The sequence below is a fragment of the Babylonia areolata genome, chromosome 5, assembly GCF_041734735.1.
Source record: "Babylonia areolata isolate BAREFJ2019XMU chromosome 5, ASM4173473v1, whole genome shotgun sequence".
Taxonomy (NCBI): Eukaryota; Metazoa; Mollusca; class Gastropoda; order Neogastropoda; family Buccinidae; genus Babylonia; species Babylonia areolata.
In genome coordinates, this window is record NC_134880.1 from 55,064,402 (window position 1) to 55,074,841 (window position 10,440).

A 10,440-nucleotide genomic window follows, 5' to 3' on the forward strand; every position below is an offset into this window, starting at 1 on the left:
TGATTGTACAAACAATCAACTGACAACCAACCCCACTTCTTTACACCCGTACAAACAACCAGGTCACTCTTAACTACACAAAAGTTACCCATCAATATCTTCCCCAGACCCACCTATAAAATCCCTGGAGGGGAGATCAACCACTACCAGACGGCCCCTTGGAGAAACAACCCATTGTTTACTCTCCCCTGACTCATTTCTCTCTCGCTCTTCCCACTAATCCCGCCTCCAGACCGTCTCAACTCGGGGCAGAGATTTGGACGTGTTTGTTTTCGCGCCTGCACTGGGAAGCGTTGTGCTGCGCAAATTCAATTGCGGGGCGACAACTGCCTTTTCCGCTATCGACCACTGTCGTCTCCCTTGGCGGTCTTTATTGCGTTTCCTGAAGTGGGGAGTCCCCCAAGACGCCGCGCCGTAGGGGCATGTGGACTGATAGTCAGTGCTGGCTTGACTTGGTTAGCAGGGCTATGGATGTCGCCATTCCTTGTGGAAGATGCAGTTGGTCTGAAGTGGAGAGGACGTGTGATGATGGAAAGACAAAAGGACGGGAACTACATTGGCTTTGTGGGGGTTCTGGCCGTCCTATGCCATCAGATGGATGTATTGGGGTTATGAGGTGGAGGGGGGTCAAGAAAAGTCTTGTACAAAATGACTCAAGTGCGTCATCAGGATTATTATTATTATTGTTATTATCATTCTTCTTCTTCTTCTTCTTATTATTATTATTACTGTTATATCAAATCGAAATTAATCAAACAGTATGATAAGTTGTAGAGCTTTCTGATAAATCATTCGTTATGCATTGTGCGCACTGCCTTGTGCCTCCCCCTCCTCCATCACCTTGTCCTCCAGCACTGCAGTCTCTCCCTGCTTGTTTCAGTGAAACGCAGCAACAGCAGCGAAAACGGAAACAAGAGTAAAGTAGGAGTAGCTTGTTTGTTTATTTAACTGGTTGTTTTTAATTAAGCTGGATATGTTTTTGGTTGAAAATTGGACAGAAAGAAAGGTGCACGAGGGATGGGCAGTGTGTGTGTGTGTGTGTGTGTGTGTGTGTGTGTGTGTGTGTGTGTGTGTGTGTGTGTGTACGTCTGTGAGAGAGAGAGAGAGAGAGAGAGAGAGAGAGAGAGAGAGAGTTCCAAATTGATGGAGGACGTGTTAATTTGTCAGAGATTGTCTCAGTTTGCATTTGTTTTACACGCGAAAGGTGAAGTGTTTTCTGTTTCAGGGGCGTGTGGCCAATCAAGACGTAACAAAACAAAACAAAAAAACAAAACAAAACGAAACAGCAACAACAAAAAAACCCACAAGGAGTTGACTTCCGTTCGTCGGACGGTGCGGACGTTTTCCGACCAGCTCTCCCGTCCACCAACTTTGCTCACTGCAGAAATGTTCTGAATGTGAACTTAGCAGATTTCACGAGAAAAAGTGCTGAGCCTTCTGTGACTTGAGCTTTCCGTTCTTTCTTTCTTTTCTTTCTTTTTTTTTTCTTTTTACTACTACTTTTCTTTCCTTTTGAAAATATGCAGCGGTAGCAGTCAGCGCAATGAGCACCTCGGTGTCAAAATATTTCGGAAAGACATGGCAGCAAGAAGACACAGGAAAGTTCTTCTTCACTGTGTGAAAGCCCAGAGACGAGAGAGACAAGGCAAAGCAAGAAGAAACAAGTGAGTGACAACAGTATACATGAAGATAAAGACATGGCTCTTCATGTTAAATTAGAAGAAATCAACAAAAAGCTAGAAATGTTAATGGATACCCAGAAAGACGTTAAACAAATACGTGACGATATGGACAAACTGACAGCAAATCTAACTGAACAGATAGACTGGTTAAAAAGTGTTATCTTCGAACTTCAGACGGATAAGGACAAATTAAACACAGACGTAAAAAAATTAAAAGATGAAAACTTTAGCCTGCGTGGTCAACTGGAACAGCAAAAGACTGAGATAAAGAACTCTAGGTGGGCACAGAATGACCTGGAACAACACGGTCGTATGTGGAACGTGCGTGTTTTTGGTGTCAAGGAAGAAACTCAGGGAAAAGGCGAAAGTGTTGAAGACTGTGTAAAAAAAATGTACAGAGATCTTTACCAACAAGGTGGGTGTTTCGGTGGATGCAGAGGACATAGAAATGGCTCACCGCTCAGGTCGTCCTGGAACTGGCAAACCACGCCCCATCTTGGTGAGGTTCTACTCTCGGCAAAAAAAGAAAGTGTGCTAGAGAACAGGAGAAAGTTGAAACAGAGTGGGATATCGATTGGTGAGGACTTAACCAAACTGAATTATAACCTACTAATGAACGCACAAAAACACTCTGCAACTCTTTCTGCGTGGACATCGAATGGAAAAATATTAGTGAAATTAAAAAATGGCAAAACATTTAAAGTTGACATCAACATGAATTTGGAAGACACTTTCAAAAAAGAGATGATAGGAGGTGCTCATTAAAAACAAATTAGATAACGTAAGAAATCATATTAGAATTGTTTGCTGTGATTGTCTTTCACTTTTTGGTGCCTTTCATTCATCTTTTTTTTCTCTCTTTTTTTTTTCCTTTTTCTTAATCAAAAAAGGGGGAAGAAAATTCTCTTGAGATTTTGATCTTCTGATCCAATGCGTCAGGATGTCCATGTAAGCCCCCTTGTGCTCAATGCCCAATCATAATTCGGTAAAATACCCTCTCGTATCCCCTTAACCTTTCTACAGTTCCCATTTTCTTTAATCATAGTATAATGAATTTAATACAATTTTTCTCTTTCTTTCATGATTTGCGTTTTGTGTTTTTGCAGACTTTATTGCCTGGAACAAAACAACGACGCATTTTTGAGGTTGTTAATGATGTTGTTTACACTGGGAGAGGAAAGAGTTAAAAATGAGACGGGAAGGATGGGGGTGTCGGGATTTTATCTACATGTGTTCATATTTTGCCAGAAACATGCACTTCTTGACATTTCCACAAATATCCTGGTTTACACGCATACGCACACACAATCACCTCACACACATACATACATGCACACGCACGCACGCACACATATTCACAAGAGCGCACACTCACACACACACACGTACACAGGAATAATATTGCTCATCCAAACAACCTAACCCTTGTGTTGAATGTTGATGCAACTGTTTTCTCCATGGTCAAAAGCAGATAACGGAGGTTGATATTGGAGAACTACACAGAACCCGTGTAGTAATGTCGGTGACTTTGAAATGTTTTTGATGTTTTTGATGCGTATTTGTGGTTGATGTATAAAACAATGAAAGTAAATGAAACGCTTCAATGCCTGCGATGTTACAGCTATAGTGATATTGTATCGTGACGCGGTGACATTGTCACAACTATATATGTACTGTTCAAAATGGGATGGATGTTGTTCACTGGAACCCCTCAATCCTGTTATCAATACCTCTTGATTTTCTTATTTATTTACTGTAAACAGTTTCATTACTCATTGTACATTATTTTTATTTTTCATGAGATATTCAAAAAGTGACATTTTAAACAGATGAAAAATGTCCGACAAACATTCGAGGGTAGCAGATCAGAGAGTGAATTTGTCGAAATATAAAAAAAACAACTTATTTTCTTTTCTGTGCCGGGCAGATATGGAATATTAGATAACAGAGCTAAAACCTAAGCTTTCTTTGAAATGTAAGAAGGAATTGCAATCACGATTTATCTCTAGTCCAACACTCACTCGCACACACACACACACACACACACACACACACACACACACACACACACACATATGCATGCGTGCACGCACGCACATGCATAAGCACACACACACGCACGCGCACACACACACAAACACAGAGTTTTGATTTTTTTTTCTTTGATGTGTGTGTATTTGATTGGGGAGGGATGCAGTATGATTTGAAATGCAGAACAGACCTCCGGGCCGCTCCTCCCTACAGGAAGTGGTTTATTTGCTGTTTTTGAAATGTGTGATAAAAGTAATACGGTGGTGGTGGTTTTGTTGTTGTAGACATTGAGTGTTGTTTTGACCCACTTGTTTTCTGAGTGTAAAGATTATTGCTTCACTCCTCGTCTGAGATATGTCATTGGCCGGCTGGCATTTTTACTGTCTAGTCTAGCGTGCCAGAGTTATGAATGTTCTTGTCTGTTAGGTGAAGTTGTACCTGCGTTACAGTTATTTTCATTATCATTATGAGTGGTCAGATTTAAGGACATGTCAACAGATAGAAATGTATGAAAATGTACACCCGCGCCTGCCATGTGCAACACGGGTAAACAGAGAACACGTGATTTTTTGTTTTGTTTTTTTGTTTGTTTTTTCACAGCTAAATGGGCTTGTGAACAGATCAATCCTTTTTTTTCCGTTTTGTTTTTGTTTTTTTGTTGTTTTCTGCAACACACACACACACACACACACACACACACACACACACACACACACACACACACACACACACACACACACTGCACACACACAAATTTATCCAACCCTTCAGGAACGCGCGCAATTAAATAACAAGTAGCAAGTGCAGTCATAGCAATACTAAAATATGTGCTCCTCCGTTGCATCACTTGGTAAACTATTCGATGTCAATAATGCCAAGATTCAAGGGAAGTGGGGTGTCTTGGTGTTTCGATTTTTCTTTCTTTGATGTGTGTGTATTTGATTGGGGAGGGATGCAGTATGATTTGAAATGCAGAACAGACCTCCGGGCCGCTCCTCCCTACAGGAAATGGCTTCATTTGCTGTTTTTGAAATGTGTGATAGTGGTGGTTTTGTTGTTGTTGCTGTTTTTTCTTTTTTTCCCCCAGATATTTGTAAAACGCACGCACTCATTCACCCAAGCACATCCACCCATACACAATTCCTCACTTGCTCGCACACGTGCGCGCGCGCGCGCGCGCGCACACACACACACACACACACACACACACACACACACACACACACATACACACACACGCACGCATCCATGCGTTTTTTTTTTTTTTTTTTTTTTTTTTTTTAATGACAGGTTGATGTGTTTAGATGATGAAAAAAAAGAAGGTAAGGGGAAAATAAAATTAAAAAAAAAAAAAATGTGCATGAAGTCCCCCCCCCCTCCCCCCGTGAGTTTTGCCTGAAGGTCAAGGTCAGAGGCATGTCAACAGTTGGAAATGTGTGAACCTGTACGTCCCAGGTCCGCCTTGTGTGGCACGGGATGAACAGTGAACATGTGTTTTGTGCCCAGCTGGATGGATTACGGACAGTTTGATGGAACCTGTTTCGGTTTCCTGCACGCCCACACCTACACACACACACATCTCCCTTTCGCATCCCTACTCACCCCCTGTCCCCTGGTTACACGTGTTTTTCCCCGTTACGTGCTGAATGTGTCGTCAGAGCTTTCGAATGTGTGCGTGTTGTCGCATGTCAGCACATTTCAGGAGGCCCATCTCGCCGACTTACCTGGTTTGGGAACATTCCTTTCTTGTTGTTGTGTTGTTGTGTTTTTTCTCCAGAACCGTTCGAGGAATTTTCATTTGGTCTGGGATGCTGTATTGCTGGTTCGGCGCCAGTGACAGTGTTGTGCGTGACGTTCACATTTTAACTCTCTCCATACGAACGGCGAAAGAGACGACGTTAACAGCGTTTCACCCCAATTACCATCATCAAAATATTGCAAGCGGAAAGCTCTTATACTGAAGAGGTGAATGTTGACAAAGAATATCACAATTCTGACGACGGAAGCTAAAGGTTGGGTCATTCAGACACCCACTGGACATCCGAGGGGTCTGTGTAGAGGAGAAGAGAGGACTGGCCGTACTGAGTGAGTTAAAGTTGCTTCAGCAGCCAGGAAACCGTGAACCGTGAACTCCGGTCAGAATGAAGAAGGCCTGCACATGTCTGTCTGAGGTATTTGTATTTGTATTTCTCTTTTTATCACAACAGATTTCCCTGTGTGAAATTCGGGCTGCTCTCCCCAGGGAGAGCGCGTCGCTATACTACAGCGCCACCCATTTATTTTTATTTTTTCCTGCGTGCAGTTTTATTTGTTTTTCCTATCGAAGTGGATTTTTCTACAGAATTTTGCCAGGAACAACCCTTTTGTTGCCGTGGGTTCTTTTACGTCCGCTAGGTGCATGCTGCAGACGGGACCTCGGTTTATCGTCTCATCCGAATGACTAGCGTCCAGACCACCACTCAAGGTCTAGTGGAGGGGGAGAAAATATCGGCGGCTGAGCGGTGATTCGAACCAGCGCGCTCAGATTCTCTCGCTTCCTAGGCGGACGCGTTATCATGGCCATCACTCCATCTCTCTCTCTCTCTTATATATATATTTCACGGTTTCCTGGCTACTGAAGCAACTTTAAAATGTGAACGTCATGCACAACACCCAGTCAGTGTGTGTGTGTGTGTGTGTGTGTGTGTGTGTGTGTGTGTGTGTGTGTGTGTGTGTTCGTTCGTTCTTTTGTTTAGCGTCTTTTCACTATCAGTGATATTAGACGTGTGTGTGTGTGTATTCATGTGTGCGTATGTGTGTGTGTGTGTGTGTGTGTGTGTGTGTGTGTGTGTGTGTGTGTGTGTGTGTGTGTATTCATGTGTGTGTGTGTGCGCGCGCGCGCGCGTGTGTGTGTGTGTGTGTGTGTGCGTGTGTGTGTGTGTGTGTGTGTGTGTGTGTGTGTGTGTGTGTGCGTGTGTGTGAGGAGGTGTGTGTGTGTGTGTGTGTGTGTGTGTGTGTGTGATCCATGTGTGTGTGTGTGTGTGTGTGTGTGTGTGTGTGTGTGTGTGTGTGTGTGAGTTCATGTCTCTCTCTCTCTCTCTCTCTCTCTCTCTCTCTCTCTCTCTCTGTATTCATGTGTGTGTGTGTGTGTGTGTGTGTGTGTGTGTGTGTGTGTGTGTGTGTGTGTGTGTGTGTGTGTACATAATTGTTTTATTGGTAAGCCAACCCATAATCTTTGAAGCAGAGATTGCTTGTTAGCCATTGTTGTTCATGGATCGTTCATTTGTTCCTGCCGCTGTTTTCGGTTCCGTTTTCACCACCAGTCCCCCAATTTATTTAGCAAATGAGTAGTTACGACGATCTGTTTATGAGTGGGAGAGTAGAGAGACAGAATGGGTAGCCACAGTACCAGTTTTCTGACAATCATAGATTCAAGACTTACAGATCGTTTGATAATGACCATGTGCTAAAGAGCTCGTATTCATTTCTAATTAATGAATGGCCGTCAAGAGGTTCAGTGACGGTGATGGCAAGTGGCCATGGTACTTCGAGGAGTGCTAAACGGGAGTGTTAACGTGTGTTTACGAAACACACCCTAAGCGCACCCTTCGTGTGCAGTGTGTGGCTGTATGTGCTCCACAAGAATTTCAGTTCATGCAAAGAAAGTGTGACAGTTTCAAGAGTGGCTGGGAGGTGTCTAAAGTTCCGTTCGGTTCAGGTGCCCAAGGAAGCGTCACTGTGTCCGGACAAATCCATATACGCTACACCACATCTGCTAAGCAGATGCCTGACCAGCAGTGTAACCCAAGGCGCTTCGTCAGGCCTCGAGGGGAACAATAAAGGAACAGGATATAAAATGCGGAAAAAAATAGATTAATAAGTAAATAGATAGGTAAATGAATGAATAAATAGATGGATAAGTAAATAGAAATACAAAGAAAACTAAATAAGAGATGAAAGAACAAAACAATCCCTGTATTAGTAGCAGCTTCAGCAGTTACAGCAATGGCTGAAGGAATATAGCGGTTGTAGTGGTGGTAGAGGTAGCAGAAGCAGTTGACTCAGATGTGGAATAGCAGTAGTAGTGGCATAGTAACAATAGTCGTAGCGGCAGCATTGGATTTGATGTGGGGTAATACTGCTCGTGTGTGATGCCGGCAGCACTTACCAAAAGTGGAGTTGTAGTAGCGATGATTGTGGTGATAGCGGTAGTAGTGGTGGTGGTGATAGCGGTAGTAGTGGTGGTGATTGTGGTGATAGCGGTAGTAGTGGTGGTGGTGATAGCGGTAGTAGTGGTGGTGGTGGTGGTGATAGCCGTAGTAGTGGCGGTGATTGTGGTGATAGCGGTAGTAGTGGCGATGGTGATAGCGGTAGTAGTGGTGGTGGTGATAGCGGTAGTAGTGGTGGTGGTGATAGCGGTAGTAGTGGTGGTGATTGTGGTGATAGCGGTAGTAGTGGTGGTGGTGATAGCGGTAGTAGTGGCGGTGATTGTGGTGATAGCGGTAGTAGTGGTGGTGGTGATAGCGGTAGTAGTGGCGGTGATTGTGGTGATAGCGGTAGTAGTGGCGATGGTTGTGGTGATAGCGGTAGTAGTGGTGGTGGTGATAGCGGTAGTAGTGGCGGTGATTGTGGTGATAGCGGTAGTAGTGGTGGTGGTGATAGCGGTAGTAGTGGCGGTGATTGTGGTGATAGCGGTAGTAGTGGTGGTGGTGGTGGTAATAGCGGTAGTAATAGTGGTAGTGGTGGTAGTCGTAGTAAAAATAGAATTTGATGAATTTCGTCAGCGAAAATCAGTTAATGGTTATATTTAAACCATATGACGCTTTTGAAGATGGTGGTGAGGGATGAGGTGGTGGTGGTGGTGGTGGTGATGGTGAACGAGATGACGACAACGATTATGGAAATGATGATGATGATTTTTGCTCTCTTCCATACCGCCGCCACTGGTGTTGCTATTATTTCTGTAAACTACCTTGAATAAGCCCACTATATAGTAAACGACCATCCCTACTTTGAGTCAAAAACTGCACACTGGATAATGTGCGATGTAAATGCCCATTGCCCACTCTGACCAAACAAACCAACAAAAAAAAAAAAAAAAAAAAAAAAAAAAAAATCACGAAATAATGATTATTCAGTTTGCTCTTAGTAATCGTGCCAAGCAGTGCAGATGTAGATCTAGAGACAAAGAAGAGAATGCCTGCATGACAGGTCGATATGTCATCGAAAAAAACACCAAGTAAGAGCATGACTATACTCCATGAATCAGCGTCTTGGTTCAGTCAGTGGCTCGTGTTTTGTTCCCACTGCCAGAGCAAGCCAGTGCTGTTTGGTGAGAAACTTACTGAGGGAGAGGACTCCAGCGATGGATAAAGTGTACCTACCCAGTTAACACCCCACCCCGTTACGGTAAAATGTGTGCAAAGTGGGGGTGGGCGCTTACAAGGTATTTTACAGTAATTTGTGTGTGTGTGTGTGTGTGTGTGTGTGTGTGTGTGTGTGTGTGTGTGCGAGTCGGTGCAAGTGGGTGCTAGGTTTTTTTTTTTGTATTTGTTTTTTTGTTGTTGTTTGTTGTTGTTTTTTTGGAGGGGGGAGGGGGGGGGCATGATATGCCGAGAACAGGAAACAAATACAGAAAAAAATGACAAACACAAATTAGAATCTGGAAGAGAGGGGTGTGGACAATGCGTTTCGTGTACATTTGTAAGATATAAATGATCATGTTCACACACACACACACACACACACACACACACACACGCATAAACGCGCGCGGGCGCACGCACGATTAATAAGACACATATAAAGATCGAAACGAAAACGTATCCCACACAAAGCTGTTTCTTCCTGTTGTTTTGTTTGGAACAGTTTATTTTCACATACAGTGACAATAGCAAATTTGATTGATAGCAGTATGATTTCATCACGTCAACCACCATGTTGATTTCACGTGTCAGCATGATTAGAGATGAGGGTGGTAGTGGTGTGGGGAGTGTATCTATTGAAGGGGGTGGATTGAAAGGGAAATGTGTCGTGAAGGAGTTGGAGGGGGTGGGGTTGAGGGGTACAAGTTATCTGAGCGAATTGCAGATACAGGTGACGTGACTGAACAAAACAACGACATCTATATGGTGACGTATGGAACGTGTATACGCTATACGTGTTACCAAAATTTGACAACGAGAAATAAGTAATAGTGGGTTGGTTATGTCATTGTTTGCCTAACGCATCTGAAGAGCAAGCAGGAGAAACGAGTGGCTGCATTGTATATCTAAAACGCACAATTCAGATTTGTGTAGTATATTTGTCCAAAATCTGAAAGTTAAAATTTAAACAGTAAAACAAATGCATACATACAAAAAAAGCAATAGATAAACGACTTTGTCCATTTCTTTGGCCAGCGTAGTTACATTTGCACGCGCACGCGCGCGTGTGTGTCTCTGTATGCGTGCGCGCGCGCGCGCAAAATACGGGCTGCTTTCCCTAGGAAATGCAGCACCACTCGTTTCTTTTTTTTTTTTTTTTTTTTTTTTCGAAATGCATTTGTTTGTTTTAATGTGGGAGTTATCCTTTAATTTCTCCCAAACAAAAGGGACAACCAAACGATGTGAACAGGACAGATCATAAAACCTTTAGCAAAAACTCATCAAAAACATAATTCTAAACACAACTGATGCTTTTGCTTTTGAACGAAACGGCTATCAAACATGACTCATTTTTCACACATCACTTTTCGAAGCGGAAAAGA